Genomic DNA, 15,647 nt, shown 5'->3' with positions numbered 1-15,647 from the left:
AGGGGACAGGACTAGGGAACTACCATGGGGGAGGGGACAGGAGAGGAGGCTTACAGGCCTAAGTGATGTCACCGTGCAGCAGGTGGAGAGTGAGACCCAGAGCTCCAAAGGACAGGAACAGCTTGGGGTCTTATAACCACAGGCCTCTACCTTATCAATGACCAACAGATGCTGGGTGTAGTTTCCCGGGATACGCAAAGCAGGCAGGCCATAAATGGCTAAAAATCTGCACGTTTGGGCTATTTTTAAATCGTGGATGTGTAAAAAATGGAGTTTGGCGCCAGGGTTTGAAGGCACGGGGTCTTAGCCTGCATCGAAGAAATAAAAAGCCAGGAGCCAATACGGTGGCCATCTTTTACACATCTATGTAGCAGGAGGCGGGAGCGGGAATCATCCTAGAGGCGGCTGTGAGCTAGACCTTGAAATAAACTTTGCCAGTCAGAAAGGCAAGAGATAACTAGACTTCTCATGGTGATCATTTTGTAATGTATACAAATGTCATATCACCATGCGGTACACTTGAAACTAATATCGCACGTCAACTACACTTCAGTTAAAAAAAAAAATCGCAAGGGAAGGCAGTCTTGGCAGAGGATCTGCAGAAAGGCACAGGCGCAGTGACGCGGGCAACTTCTCGGCCTTGCTGTTCAAGGCAACAAGACCGGCCGTGGGGGATTCGTGGGGCTGGAAGCCAAGGCCTGAGGGAAGGAGGTAGCCGGAGAAAAGGCCAGAAAGAAACAAGCCCAACACTAGATGTGGTGCTTGGGAGTGCCGGTTCTAGAATCCAGTTTTTTGGTTTTGTTTTTTTTTAAATGTTTTATTTTTATTTTTGAGACAGAGAGGTGGGGGGTGGGCAGAAAGAAAAGGGACAGAGAGAGAGAGACTCCCAAGCGGGCTCTGCACTGACAGCAGAGAGCCCGATGTGGGGCTGGAACCCACAAACTGCGAGATCATGGCCTGAGCCGAAGTCAGACACTTAACTCACTGAGCCACCCAGGCACCCCTGGAGTCCAGTTCTGATCTCATTACTTTTTCTCAGATCCTCTAGGTAGGTTATTTAATCTGTCTCGATTCCATGTCTTCAGCTATCAAAGAGGGTTATAAATACCTACTCCCATGCTGGCTATTCCCCGTTATTAATATGTCAGCAGACAGCCATAGTAATGGCCTGGCCTTGGACCCCCATGCCTAAAAAAGGCTGATGCCATGCCACAGATAGCAATGCAAAGAAGTGACTATCTATAACCAAGACAGTGACCACTCCACATCTGTGCTGGGAGAACCTGCAGGAGACAGAGGAGAGGCAGGAGGCGGGGAAACCAGGAGACTACTGCAACAGTCCTGGCGATGGATACAGAGGGCCTGAACTAGAACAGTAACAGAAGGAACAACACAAAGGAGAGGAATTCCCAAGACATTTCTCAGTGCATCAACAGGGGCTGGGAAGGGGAAAGGATGAGGGAGAGTCATAAAAAAAAAAAAAAAAAAAAAAAAAAGATTTCAACGTTTCTTTCTGGGGATTTCCCAATCTCTTCTCTCCATGGCCCCCAGTCTTTAAAGAAAAGTGCTTCAGTGGAAAGAAGCAAGGCCATAACCTTGGAACAATTCACTTTCTGACACAGTATTTTAAAAAGGAGAAGGAGGGAGACAGATGACGGAAGTAAGTGTGGCTAATGGAAAACGTGAAGGCTAGCTAGAGTGCCATTAAATTAGCCTCACTGGGATTTATAGCAGGAAAGTGGCACCTGTCTTCCTCCATACTTTAATGAGTCCTGAGCCCACGTGATTTCTCAACGAACCACCTCCACCAGGAAACACTCTTGCAGAGCATTTAAATCGTGAATCAGGGTCCGGAGAACAAATCTCTTCCCTTATCCAAAATTCTTCTGAAGGAGAAGGCACTCGGCTTCCGCATCCTCCCAGGGGTCCGCCCGTGTCGTGGGAGCCCCGGAGGTGAGCCAGGAGGCTGGTTCCGGGCGAACACTTCGGCAAGACCCTCGTGGAGACTCCAGACGTCTTCGTTTGAGGCTCACAGACAGGACAATGGAAGCAGCAAAATAAAACCTAACGAAGGTTTAGCCTACGTTCAAAGGTAGGTGGGCTTTTTCCTTCCCTTCCTCAACTTTTTCCTGCAACATTTTAATTAAGCTGCCAAAGGGATCACTACGACTTTATGCTCTGCTCTCCCTTCCTCCTAACTGGTCAATGTCTTCAGCAGCCTTCATCTCCATTTCTGTCACACAGGACACGGGAGGGCTCTGGCCACTCTGCCAACCTCTAGGTTAAAAAAGGTACCAAAAGTACACGGACATGGAACTGTGTGATGGAATAATGCAGAAGCTAAAATGGTCAAAATGGAAAACGAGGGGACAAATCAGGAAGTGGGGACATGGAGGAAGTTATAGGCTAAGATCAGAAATGATGATGATCAGCGTGATGATGGTGAACTGTTTACTGAGCACTTACCTCTTGAACAAATACTATCAGTTGTCCCCCCCAAATCCAATCTCTCCTTCGTACATAGTAATAGAGTTCTCAGTGAGGTACCAGCTAAGGCCTAAAATTTCCCTAACTCGCTTTTGAATAACGCGGTCATATGACTAAGCGCTAGTCAAGGGGATGGAACAGAGACTTGGGCAACTTTCAGGCCATACCCTCCGCTTCCCTTTCCCCCTTCCTGGCCGGGATGTAGAGATGACGGCAAGAACTAAAGCAGCCACCTTGGACCGCGAGACGGAAAGCACATAGTAAGGATGGCCGTGCAACAAGGGAAAGAAAATTGGCTCCCTCTGCTCTGACCAGACATCAGGGAGAAATGAACTTTCACTTTCCGAAGGCGCTATTATTTTTTGCCATCTCCAAACAGGTAACCGGATCAAACTCTGTGCTGTACGCATCACGCGCGTTATCTCATTTAATCCATATGCAACTCTATAATAAAGTAGATACGACAGTTATCCTCATTTTGCCCTGGAGGACACGGGGACCCCGAAGGGCAAGTCACTTGTCTAAGCTTTCACAGTCAAGCAAATGGCAGGGCCTTGTTGCAACCAAGCGGCCAGGTTCCGGGGTTTGGAATACGGTGTCTCCTTGCCACACGACCAGTCGACCTGAACCAAGGAAGGAATCTGACCAACTTCCAAAAATGTAAACCCGGCTTAACAATCCCCGCCGCCAAGGGTGAAGAGGCACGACTCCTTGGCGGTTCTTAACGGTCTCGGTCTGCAGGCATCACTTTGCCCTTCATCTCCTGCCCCAGAAGCAGGGAGGCTCGGGGAGAGACTTGTCCACTGTTCCTTCACTCCAGTCTCCTCTCCTCCCCGGGGGCTGTGCGAGCATCGCAGTGCGAAGGGCATCCACAGTCACAGCTGCCCTGACGTCCGTGGCTCCCTCAACCCTAGACCGAAGTCCGGTCAGCCCGGTGACATGCTGCTCGCATTTCGACACTTCTTTATCTTCACGCTTCCCTTCCAGAAGATGCCGTCCCCCTCGGCGGATCCCGTGGAGTTGCGCAATTTAGAGAGAACTGCAAAGCCGGACACAGCTGTGCAAGGAAAGGCTGTCAAGTGCACTGCATCGAAAACAGCCAGGACACCACTGTTTCTCACAAGCCGTCAAAGTCAAGAATAACTCAAAAGCCCCCTGTAGTGCCCAGAGTGAGGAGTGAGCCGAAAATTCTATCTGGACACCAAAGGAAAGCAGCATAAGAGTCCTGTTCACTCCTTGCCTTTCTCGTGCCCTGACAGAGTCTCGGAAATGTCCCCAGGACTCCATCTCCCTTTCCAAAGAGTGGCACAGAGAAGAACAGCCCCTGGCGACCCAGCTCCCAGGCGGCGGGGTGCTGGAAGCAATTTCTTCCTACATTTGCAAATGAAGTATGAGTCATTTCCTCACCAATTTCACTGAAATTTCACCATGCATTAGGGCATCTCAAGAAAAATCTGCTTTCTGGGGCACCTGGATGACTCAGTCGGTTTAGCGTCCAACCTTGGCTCAGGTCACCAAGTCGCGGTTCCTGAGTCCGAGCCCTGCACTGGGCTCTGTGCTGCCAGCTCAGAGCCTGGAGCCTGCTTCAGATTCTGTGTCTCCCTCTCTCTCTGTCGCTCACTGGCTCGCACTCTTTCTCTCTCTCTCTCTCTCTCAAAAATAAATAAACATTAAAGACAAGTAGCTTGTATCCACAAAAGAAAGAAAGAAAGAAGAGAGAAAGAAAGAAAGAAAAAAAGAAGAAAGAAAGAGAAGGAAAGAAAGAGAAAGAAAGAAAGAAAGAAAGAAAAGAGAAAGAAAGAGAAAGAAAGAAAGAGAAAGAAAGAAAGAAAGAAAGAAAGAAAGAAAGAAAGAAAGAAAGAAAGAAAGAAAGAAAAAGATTGATTGATTTGCTTTGGGGGTCCAGGCCTGCCAGAAAGGACACAGAGAGAAAGAAGACTTGAACGTGCAGGTCCTACGGCGAGGCCACACTACCTGCCCGGGAGAGGTGGCTCAGGTTGAAGACAGGCCTACCTGAAAGCGTGCTGTGATAACCAGACGAGGTACATACTCATTTGGCATACAGAACGCGCTTAATAAACACTCCCTAGAATCACTGAGTCCATTGTTCTCACCCGGGGACATACCCATACCGTGTGGCGCTATTAACACCCTCCTTTAACAAAACAGAGCAAGAGCGGGGAGGCTTCCTAAGGAACAGTAAAAGGTAAGCCTTAACTGAGCCAATAATCGTTGACGAACTCCCAGGCTCAGAGCGAGGCACTGAGGAATAAAGACAAACAAAAATCCCTTCGCTCAAGGTTCTCAGAGTCCGATGTGGGAAAGACAAAGAACAGATGATAACAGACTGGCTCAGAAAGTTGTGACTGAGGTTAAGACCCAGCGCTGCGCGAGTATCCAGAGGGAGCTCCAAGTCTGCCGGGAGGAGAAGGAGGGGGACAGAGCCGGGTGGTCCAGGAGGGCCTCACAGAGCAGGTGGTCCTTGACCTTGGCCTTGAAGGAGTTGCAGCCCATCAGGCAGAGATTTCTGCTCACGACCAGAAGGACAGACAGATGCCAGGAAATATGCTACTCAACCCATGGGCTGAGTAGCCGTAGGCATGCGTCTGCTGGGGCTGCCCTAACAAGCCACACGCCAGGTGGCTTAAACAACACACATATTGTCTCACAGCGCTGGAAGTCCAAGTTCTGGGTGTGAGCGGGGATGGTTTCCTCCGAGGCCTCTCTTTGCCTTGCAGACGGCTATCTTCACAGCGTCCTCCCATGGCCTGACCTCTGTGCACGTGCACGTTTGCGCCCTCCTCTCCTTGTCTCCTAAGGACACCAGGCAGCTCGGATCAGGGCCCACCCACAGGACCTCCTTTTATCTTCCTGACCTCTTTAAAGACTCCCTCTGCAGAGGCGCCTGGCTGGCTCAGTCGGTCGAGCACCCAGCTCTCGATCCCAGGGTTGTGAGTTCAAGCCCCACGTTGGACCTGGAGCCTACTTACAAAGTAAAAAAATAAATAAATAAAGACTCCTTCTCCAAATGCAGTCCTGTTCTGAGGCTAGGAGAGTTAGGACGTCAGCATACGAATTTTGGGAGGTCACAATTCAGCCCATAACACCACGAAAGGGTTTGCAGGAGAGTGACAGGAGCCAGGTTTCATTTGGGAAAGAGTACTCGGCAAGGAAATGGGAATATGGAAACGAAGAGCCTTGAGGCAAGCAGGCCACCAAGGAGGTGATGTGGTCCCCGCCTGGGGCGCCTGTTCACCTAGAGCCTGGTTGTTTTTGCTTAAGGCACAATCTCTTGTCACCCAGTGCAAATCCCTGCCGTTCCCTGCTGCGAGGAGCCTACTTGTCTGTGTGGATTCTCCCAACTACTGTTCCAGCCTGTTACCAGGCCGGGCCTGATCACCCACTGCCAGTACCTCCCAGGGTCTGGGAACCCCCAGAAGCTAAACAAGCAGTGGCCTGGGGAGCAGGAATAAAAACACTGCCTTGCATTCCAAACTCAAGTCGGGGGCCCAGGACCCAAGGCCCGAGCATCAGCAGTGGAAGAACAAGGGCTCTGGTGGCCTGAGGCGCCTCTAACCCCCGCCCCCCCTCACAAATAAAGCCCCGGCATGACGCCCATTAACACCTCACAGGGGCAAACCTCAGGCTTCGCAGGAGAAACTTCAAAAGACATCCCAGTCGCACAAAATGCCAGAAAATCATCAATCAAGCACACCATCCCAGGAAGTAGCCAGCTGAATTTGGGGAAGGAGTCTTGCACATAAATTAAATGTCCCTGAGCCCCCATATGGCTCTCGATTTATTACCGTGGAGGCCAACTGTGCTCCTTAAGTTTAAAAAGGATCAAGGCCTCTATAAACAGCATATAGCACTACCTTCATAGTCAAAGGGGGAAAAAAATCAAGAGAAACTCTTTTTTAGTTCAGAAAATGATCCTTTTGTGAAAATAATTCCCACTACCACTGAACTCTTTGCCTCAAGTGTTATAAAAATCCAACTGGCCAGGCGGCCCTTTAAAAATGTATAATGTCAGCCATAATTACCAATTGCCTTTCGGATTTGTTGAAATTCATTTCGGAATTGGATTTTCTCCCGAGTAGGTGACCTGCCTGAATGATATGCTAACATTCAGGCGTGTTAGCTGAAAATCTACGGCATTGCTTATAGACTTAAACTCTTTCTCCTCCCACCTCTGTACATACACACTCACCAACCTTTCGCTGCAAAAACAGCTAAAACTCACCATTCATCCTCCTCACGGCAGAGATGCAAAAAAGGGCCATCTGAGAAGCATTAATATTCCCTGGGGAGCAACAGTTGTGTAACACTGAAAGGCCTCATGCACCTCATTTCCATACTAAGACTTCATGTTGCCAAAATTTCTTTTTCTTTTTTTGAAGCATCCTGGCCCTTTGCTCCTCATAAGCATCAAAATAGCTAGGGCACTGACTCCACGCCAGGCTCACTTCACCTTCATGTGAATACCGTGACTATTCCGGGTTCAGAAAGAGGGAACCGGGCTCAGAGAGGTTAAGTAACTTCACCAAGGTCACACAGGAAAAGAGTGGCAAGATAGAGACAGATCCCAGTCGAGGCTTGCAAGATCCAAATCCAAGCTCCAAACTGCTCATTTTAATGGCTGTCCCTGGGCTAATTCGAAAGATGGAAAGCTTGCCTCCCAACCAGCCTTCTAATATAATAGATTTAGAAGGTGTTTGCACTTAAATTTACCCAAGGCTCAAGAAGCCGTTTTGAATACTATATACCAGGAGGCTTTAAAAAAAGCTTTTAGAATTCCAATGGATACCTTAATACATAAGATTTGGTCTTTTCTCCTGGATGATGATTTCTTCCACCTTCTCCCGTTTAATAATACAAGCACTTACACCATGCTTAGAGTTACACAAAACATGAAATCCAACTCTAGAATGTGGGTTCATCACAATGAGTGGACAAGTCACAATGGTTCCACGCCGTGCTTTGTTCAAAAGAGATGAAATCCAAAACAAAACAGGAATAGGTATGTGTCGGGTAAGAATGTGACTTAAAATTTAGGAAAACATCTTGTACCCTAGACTGCCAATTCCTTGAGGACACGGATCCTGTTTTATTGGGCTTTTTATCCCCAGAGCTCAGCACAAAAGTGGCACACAGTAGGAGCTTAATAAGGATTTGCCGAAATGGAGGATGGAGGGATGGATGGATGGATGGATGGATGGGTGAATGGCTAAATGGAGGAGGAAATAAATAGATGAGTGGATGCTTCCACCAATGATTACACCTGAAATTATCTGTAAGGAACTCTCTCTCTCTCTCTCTCTCTCTCTCTCTCTCTCTCTCTGTCTACAATGTTTTTCTGGCCAGATGTATATTTCCCACTGTCCACCCTGGATTTGGACAAATGAATGAGCTGGCTGCGGAGCCCACAGTAGAGCAGAGACGAGGGAACCAAATGTGGGCTGTTACTGAACTATGACCTTTCCCAAGGACAGACAGACAGATACCAGCAACTGTCCATTTAACACACACATGCTGAATGCAAATACTTTTTCTGGGAGGCAGCTCCGTTTGTTGGCACCAAAACCCATTTGTGATCTCTGTGTGTCCTTCCCATTCTTGAGTCCCCAAAGGGGAAAGCACCATTTATTCAAAGAAAGCCGCTTTGGGTTAGTAACCACTCCAGAAAACAAGTCCTGTAGTGCCGTTCAATTCCAACTGAGGAGCGAGGAAAAAGAACACGTTCGCTGGCTTTCGTGCACGCTGCGGCAATGAGGCTGCTGGTCGGAGCAGGTTCACGCAGGCATCTGTTTTCACAGTCCTGCAAACACAGCGCTTGAGATGGGCTTTTAAAGACAGCCGTGTTCCCAGGGCACAAAAAGGAAACTGACATACAAATAATCTGCCATGTTAAACATGGGGAGAAATAAGAGGTAAACCGCAGGCAAAACTCGGGAGGAAATGCCAGAGTTCTAATAAGCAGCAAAATATTCCTTATACAATAAGGTGACACGGCTCTGTGGCTTTACAAAGCATTCACACAGAAAATGTTTCATTTGGGAAAACTCAGGAGAGGAGTGTGAACACCCCGTATAACCAATAAGGGAACCACGGCTCGCTCTACGAGGATTCGGTTACTTGCTCCGGATCACAGATGCAGGAACTAGAGACGGGGCACGTTTTGCATCCTGCTCTGATGTATTTCTCGTTGCTCCACAGAAACATTGTTGGCCCCACCCTGAGTAGCAGGTTGTACCCAGGTAAGCTGCAAGCTGGAAACGGCTCCTGTCTTTATGAAATTACCAGGCCATTGAGGGTTGGAGCCAGAAACGTAAGCTGCCCTCCCTGGCTCGACAAGCACCAGGGAGTTCTCCATGAAGCAAGCTAACCAGAGGAGGAGGGAGGGAGGGAGGGAGGGCGTTAGGGAGAGGCAGAGAGAGAAGAAACCCCACCCACATATCTGAAACAGACAGGGAACTAACTGCAAGCTGACTCTCACCCATCCATCTTTTTTTTTTTTTTTAATTTAAAAAAAGAACTTTTTTTAATGTTTACTATTTTTGAAGGAGAGAGAGAGAGAGAGAGAGCAGGGGAGGGGCAGAGAGAGAGGGAGACATGGAATCCGAAGCAGCCTCCAGGCTCCGAGTTCTCAGCACAGACGTGGGGCTCGAACTCACGAGAACGGTGAGATCATCACCTGAGCCGAAGTCGGATGCTTAACCGACTGAGCCACCCAGGCACCCCTCTCATCCATCCGTCTTAAAGTGATCTCAGAGACCAATTTCTATGTCTTAAAAATGAACCCGGTGGCACCTGAACAGAGAGAATCCAGTTGTCTTTCATACCACAAAGAATGCCTTTTTAAGGTGCGAATTACCTATTTCTAATTAGTCAAGCATCTACAAAAAGTAGACATTTTTTTTTATAATTGTCCTATTTTCCACCCCACCCATCCCGACACACAGAAATAACTTACTGTGAAAACAGAGCCCAAATCAAGCATGAAAAAAAAATGGCCAAAACATTTAAATCCTCGAATCAATTATACCACCTCACCATTTTACCTTGATCAAAGACAATTACAGAGACAATAAATAAAGCCCATCCTGCAGAGGTTCCCAAACACAGCTAGGGATGAGAAGAAAGCACTAGAGAAACTTTTTCCTTTTTCTGAGAGAGAGAGAGAGCACATGTGTGGGGGGAGAGGGAGAGGGGGAGAGGGAGAGAAGGAGAGGGAGAGAGGGAAAGAGAGAGAGAGAGAGAGAGAGAGAGAGAGAGAGAGAATCTCAAGCAGGCTCCACGCTCAGTGTGGCGCCCAACACGGGGCTCAATCCCACAACTGTGAGATCAGGACCTGAGTCGAAATCGAGAGTCAGACGCTTAACTGACTGAGCCACCCTGGAGCCTTGGGAATCTCTTTAAATGATACAATGCTGAGCCCACCTCTGGAGATTTGAATGAGTGGGTATTCTGGAGGGGCCGGGTTGGCCCAGTGTTTTAAAGCACCCCTCCTGTAATTCTGATGGTCAGCCTGCTTGAGAACCTTTGCAACATACCTAGAGAGATCATCCGAGAGCAAAGGCTGTCTGGACAGGACCCACCCCACCACGTACCAAGCACGAGGGGAGGCTTATTCCACACACGTCATCCTTACAACATCTTTAAGGTTGGCACAATGACACCCATCTACAGATAACATACCTGGGGCTCCATGATTTGCTCAGGAGGTGTGTATTCCCTGGCTTCCCAAGAAAGCCTGCTCTATGCTCCTACCCTGCATAGAAAATCCACCGCTGAGGAAAGGAGCCAGAGCGAGCACCAGAACAGAGACACCGTACAAGTATTTGAGAGGCTGGCGCCGGTTCAAGGACTGCCTTGATTTAACTTCCTAGTATTGATTAGTATAACTGGGAAAGAAATGCCAGTGGAGACAGATACCCTAATTTTACAAGCGCCAACCGAGTGGCCCTTGCCAGGCACGGGGAGGGTGCTGGGCGCCTGTCTGGGCTTTCACCACCGCGCAGGAACTACGCAGACCAAGTTCACGAGCCTGCAGCTCGGCCAGCCACAGCCTGGGTGCCCCGGCCCGCAGCCGGGAGAGAGGATACAGGCAGGAAGTGCCCACTGGCAGGGGAACAGGAAACAATTCTCCAGGCCAGGGGAAGAAGAGGCCCATTTTAATCAGACGGTGGAGCAGACCCAAATCCGTTTTTCCCTCAGTGTCTGAAGCCTCAAAGCATCACCCCGGGATCCCCCAGGGGCCAGAGTGAGGTACTCTGACACCCAAATGTAGGACATGTCCATCCAGAAATAGCGTCTCTGTCCAGGACACTAGGAACAAAGGTCACAGCCTGCTTTCCTGGAAACAGGCCAGAGCTACGAAAAGTCAGCAGATGAAGGCTTCTATCTGGTTCGCCCGCTAACTCGCCATGATCTTGGGCAAGTCACTTTGTGACTGAGCGTCCAAAATACAGAGGGGGAAGGAGACGATCTTTGAATTTCCCGCCAGCTCTGACCCCAGACCCACACCAGACACCAGGCTGGCAGGACAAACGTGCAGGGAGATTTCCCAAGGTGCTGACCACAGGGGACCAGGTGGGAGGGCGGCCACCCTGCCTGGACCTGCATTTGCCCGAGCATGCCTGTGGCGGATACACGCTGCAGGAGAGCACGCGGATCAGAAGGAAGTGGTTATGGGAGAAAGCAAAGGATAGAGACCCAGTGAAAAAAAATATCTGTCCCAAAGGTCCCCTCCAGACTTGAATTTGATGGTAACTTCCAAATCTTCCCCTGTGGGCCTCCCAGTCATTCATCCACTCGCTGAATAAACACATACAAGAAACTGCACTGGGAGCCAGGGGCACTGAGGCCACTATTATCATTATTATTATTATTATTATTACTATTACTATTACTACTATATAATTAAAGTGGCTAGGAAATAAAGACATGTATATCTAAGTGATGCTGGGATTCCCCTAATAGACAAAAAAAAGTCCACCAGCAAGACTCAGAATGTGTCCAATTCTTTCCCCTGCAACTTACATATTCCAAAGGGATCTCAGGCAGTCGGCTTCGAAACAAAAGGCCACGGCCTCCAAGGCTCGAACAGAAGGGCAGATTCACACCCCAGGGCCACGGATTGTCTGGCTCTCTGAGCAGAGACATGCAAAGGTCAAGGGCTCTCAAGGGAATTCAGAAGCACCCCCTCTGATGCTCAGAACCCAGAACAGATTTAGTTCCACCCACAGAACACTGCCCCCCACAGCCTTGATGCACAGAGCTTGGCCTGTGCTCTGGCCAGGGTCGTGGCCCAGGAGAAAGATCCTATCGCTGAACAAAATTAACACATCTGAAGAATCTCCTTCAACAAGTGCTCTGCAATTTCAGACGACAGACCCATCCATCCTAGAGTAAACTGAGGGTTAAAAAAAGAAGAAGGTAGGGGTGCCTGGGTGGCACAGTCAGTTGGGCGTCCGACTTCGGCTCAGGTCATGATCTTGCGGTTTGTGGGTTCGAGCCCCGCGTCGGGCTCTGTGCTGACGGCTCGGAGCCTGGAGCCTGTTTCGGATTCTGTGTCTCCCTCTCTCTCTGCCCCTTCCCTGCTCATGCTCTGTCTCTCTTGGTCTCTCAAAAATAAATAAGTGTTAAAAAAAAATTTTTTTTTTAATAAAAAAAAAAAGAAGTAAAAAAAAAAAAAACAACTCACAACTGGCTATGTAGCGGCAGGAGTGACATTCATTTTCCTAACTACTACCCACGGACTGACCAGACCTTACAACTAACTACCACCACAAGTACACTGCTAACTTATCACTCACCATGAGGCTATACTGCCTCTCACTGAATGGACCCGTATCTATCCCTCTATAAAGCAGGAAGTATATACTTCTGGATGATCTGACAGAAGATGTAAGACCTTGTGAGATAAGCGGAGCAGGTATTATCAGACCCATTTGACAGATAAAGATACTGATGCTCAGCAGTTCAGAGACTCCCCCGAGGGCTCACAGCTGATAAGCAGTAAGATGCTTTTGGCTCCCTCAGGCCTCACTGCCTGCGGCACAGCTGTGCAGAGAGACAAGCGACTCCTGAGCCCTGCACCCTTGTTCAGTTCTGATGCCAGCGGCGAGGAATGACAGCTGAGGCAGAAGAAACTCCTAGACCGCGACACAGTCCCCTTCTCTTCTGCAGCTGGGCCTCCTCGACTACACACGCACACTGGCTCACTCTCTCTCTCTCTCTCTCTCTCTCTCTCTCTAAGTAGTTTCCCAGGAAAACATAATCATCACCCGTTAGGAACCCAGGCTGCACCTGCGTCGGACCTTCACTGCACCCAATCATGAAGGCTTTGCCGAAACGGTTCTCGGGACAGCTGTCGTGGGTCCTGCAGCCGAGATGGACATCCTTGCATCTCGGCAAACCCCACTGCAGCCATGTTTCTGCGCCGCAGCTCAGAGGAATGGAAAGAATCAATTTAAGCCAAGCAAACCCAACAGGCTATCACACAAAGCGCCGATGTCAAATCAAACCTCATAACCAGCAATTACCCATCAAGCCGGGGCCATAATGACGGGCTCCTCGGGGTCACCTCCCCGGGAAGCAGGGAGGGGGTTACTGAAGAGAGAGCTGGGATCGGACGAGTGCGATGACAGCCTCAAGAGAAAGGTGTTCCCCTCGCTTTTCGATACATCTCCCCACTCCCGTGTCCGAAGACACAACCCTGTCCTCGGAGGTCAGAGCCCATCGTGCTAGAGGAGATTCCAGGCTCTCATGCTGTGCCCTCTAATTTTAAAGGAAGCCGGCTTTAGATAATGGTCTGCAAGGTGCTTCCTTTCAAAACTGCTGTAATTAAACTAGAAAAACATTAATTTGTACCCTCGTGGTAAGAGGGTTTCCTGGAAATTCCTGAAAGGAAGTCGATAATCGATGAGTGGGTAAATGTCACACACGCAGTACAAGCACCTGAATCCAGCACAGTCTGTGAAGCCTCAAAAACCCCCGGCTAAAGAAACAGCACTGCGTCCCCAAAAAGCATTGTGCCAGACCTCTATTGAGGGCTGGTAGTGTGACAAAGAGACACACACACACACACACACACACACACTCACTCACAGAGGAAACAACATTTGCAGTCCTGGGCCTCAAAGCTCCTTATAAGACGAGCTCCAACTCTTTAATTTGAGGAGAGAAGAAAGCATTAAAAAAAAAAAAAAAAAAAAAAGATTTTTAAGGAAAACAACAGCTTCTATTAAAATGCATAACACTATCTTTCAATAGATGAAAGGACTCAGTAGAAATACCATAAACCTCAGAATTACAAGGTAAATCGCTTCTTTTGTTTAACGCAAATTAATATCATCACAGATAAAAAAACAATAAGCCCAACATCCCCCGTGGGACGCTATGTCCATAAGGCAGCTTGGGAGACTGTAGGTTGACTGAGGTGGGGAGAAGGAAGGAAGGGTAGGTCACGGCCACCTTCCCACTCGGATCCTCAAATCCTGTCTCATCACCTGAAGTGTTTCTCCTGCAAGTGACACACAGATGACTTTCCAGTCTCCATTTTCCTTGCATAAGCCGCCAGACGCAGAGCCGGAGTATATTGGCTGTGACAGCACATCTGTCCGGGGCCCTCCCAAGTGCCTCCCGGAACACGACGCACAGACGGCGTGGAGTCTGCTGAGTGGCGGCCTTGCCAGGGGCTTCAAGAGAGTCAAAGTGAATCTGGCACCGAGGCAACTAAGAAACCTCTTGACTATCCCTTCCCGGGCCTCCCGGCAGCTGACTCCCTCGGAACCACATAACTAATGAAGGAAATCCAGCATGAAAATGTGTGTAAATCCAAATCTTCCCTCTTGCCCACAGGCTCCTGGCATGCAAGCCGATGGCAGGCATGCCGATTCAAAGACCGTCCTTGAACTCAAACGGGTTGTACTTCCCACCTCCAAGGTGACCTTCCATCCAAAGTGACCCAGCATGCTACTCAGTGGGGAGAAGAAAGCGCGGGCACATAGTAGGTGCTCAGAAAACGCCAGCCGCTCCATTAAGAAGAGGGGCCAATTATAAAACACCTGGCTTGGGGCGCCTGGGTGGCTCGGTCGGTTGAGCGTCCGACTTCAGCTCAGGTCATGATCTCACGGTCCGTGAGTTCGAGCCCCGCGTCGGGCTCTGTGCTGACAGCTCAGAGCCTGGAGCCTGCTTCAGATTCTGTGTCTCCCCCTCTTTCTGACCCTCCCCCGTTCATGCTCTGTCTCTCTCTCTCTCAAAAATAAACAAACGTTAAAAAAAAAAAAATTTAAAACACCTGGCTCAATTTCACCAAGCTTAGCAGCAGTCAACTTAACTCACACCACATCACATGGACTCTGTGATCCCCCAAAGGATGCAATTCTTCCTGGGGTCTGGTTCCTGAGTCTCTTCTGGGGCCACATTCTCCTTTTAAGAATTCTGTTAAGCCTCAGAAGGAGGGCAAGTCCTCTCTCACCAACTCCAGTGTGACCAGTGGACCTCGGCATCACCTTGGAACTTGTCAGAAATGCATCCTCGGGGGCAGAAATGCATCCTGGCCCGGGCCGGGCCTACCAGGGGATCAGACCCCAGACGGATTTCCCCACATCCGAGATCGCTGTGTAAAGGGTGACGGCAGCCTTAAAACTGACAAGCTTCAGAAAGAAAAGACACTGACGGACGGAAGAACGAGACATGATAAGACTACTGAAAACGACTCCTGAGAAGGATGTCAATCCATCATTGGTGCAGACAGGCGGGGATTAACCTGGCTTCAAGAAACTCACCCAACACGAAGAGTGAAAAGTGGACTCAGAGACAGGGGAAGCCTGTGGGTGGAGCCCAGGGACCCCGCCAGACATTGAGCTCTGGAGTGCAACTTTAATTTCTTTGAAAAATCCTCAGCATCCTCTTACGTTACATCTAAGGTTTTATAAAAGAAACGGATTATAGGGGTCAAATTTCAGCTTCCCCAAATTACTGAACTGCCAGGCCTAGGAAAGTTACTTAACTGTTTGGGAGCAAACTCACTTCCGCTAACAGCCTCTTTGGGGAGGATTGAGAAGCAAAACAAAACAGCGCATAGAAAGTGCCTCCAGCCCATCACAAGTGCTCAGCACATATCAGTTATTGCCCGTTTCTCTCCATAACTC

General features: G+C 49.1%; 1 protein-coding gene across 5 annotated transcripts in view; it reads right to left on the bottom strand.

Annotated features, from left to right (window-relative positions):
- CHST11 (carbohydrate sulfotransferase 11) overlaps nt 1-15,647 on the bottom strand; it is a 264,068-nt gene that overhangs the window by 197,427 nt on the left and 50,994 nt on the right. Inside the window, exon 1 of one of the 5 annotated variants that reach the window (XM_049626210.1) lies at nt 7,295-15,074. The exons of the other annotated variants lie outside the window; for them this stretch is intronic. The gene's annotated coding sequence lies outside the window, so the exon portion shown is untranslated. Of the gene's footprint in view, nt 1-7,294; nt 15,075-15,647 lie in introns of those variants that run through there. 5 annotated transcript variants of the gene reach the window in all.

This window comes from Panthera uncia, chromosome B4, assembly GCF_023721935.1.
Source record: "Panthera uncia isolate 11264 chromosome B4, Puncia_PCG_1.0, whole genome shotgun sequence".
NCBI lineage: Eukaryota > Metazoa > Chordata > Mammalia > Carnivora > Felidae > Panthera > Panthera uncia.
Note: the sequence above shows the minus strand (reverse complement) of the source record. Positions and strands in the feature narration are given on the sequence as shown.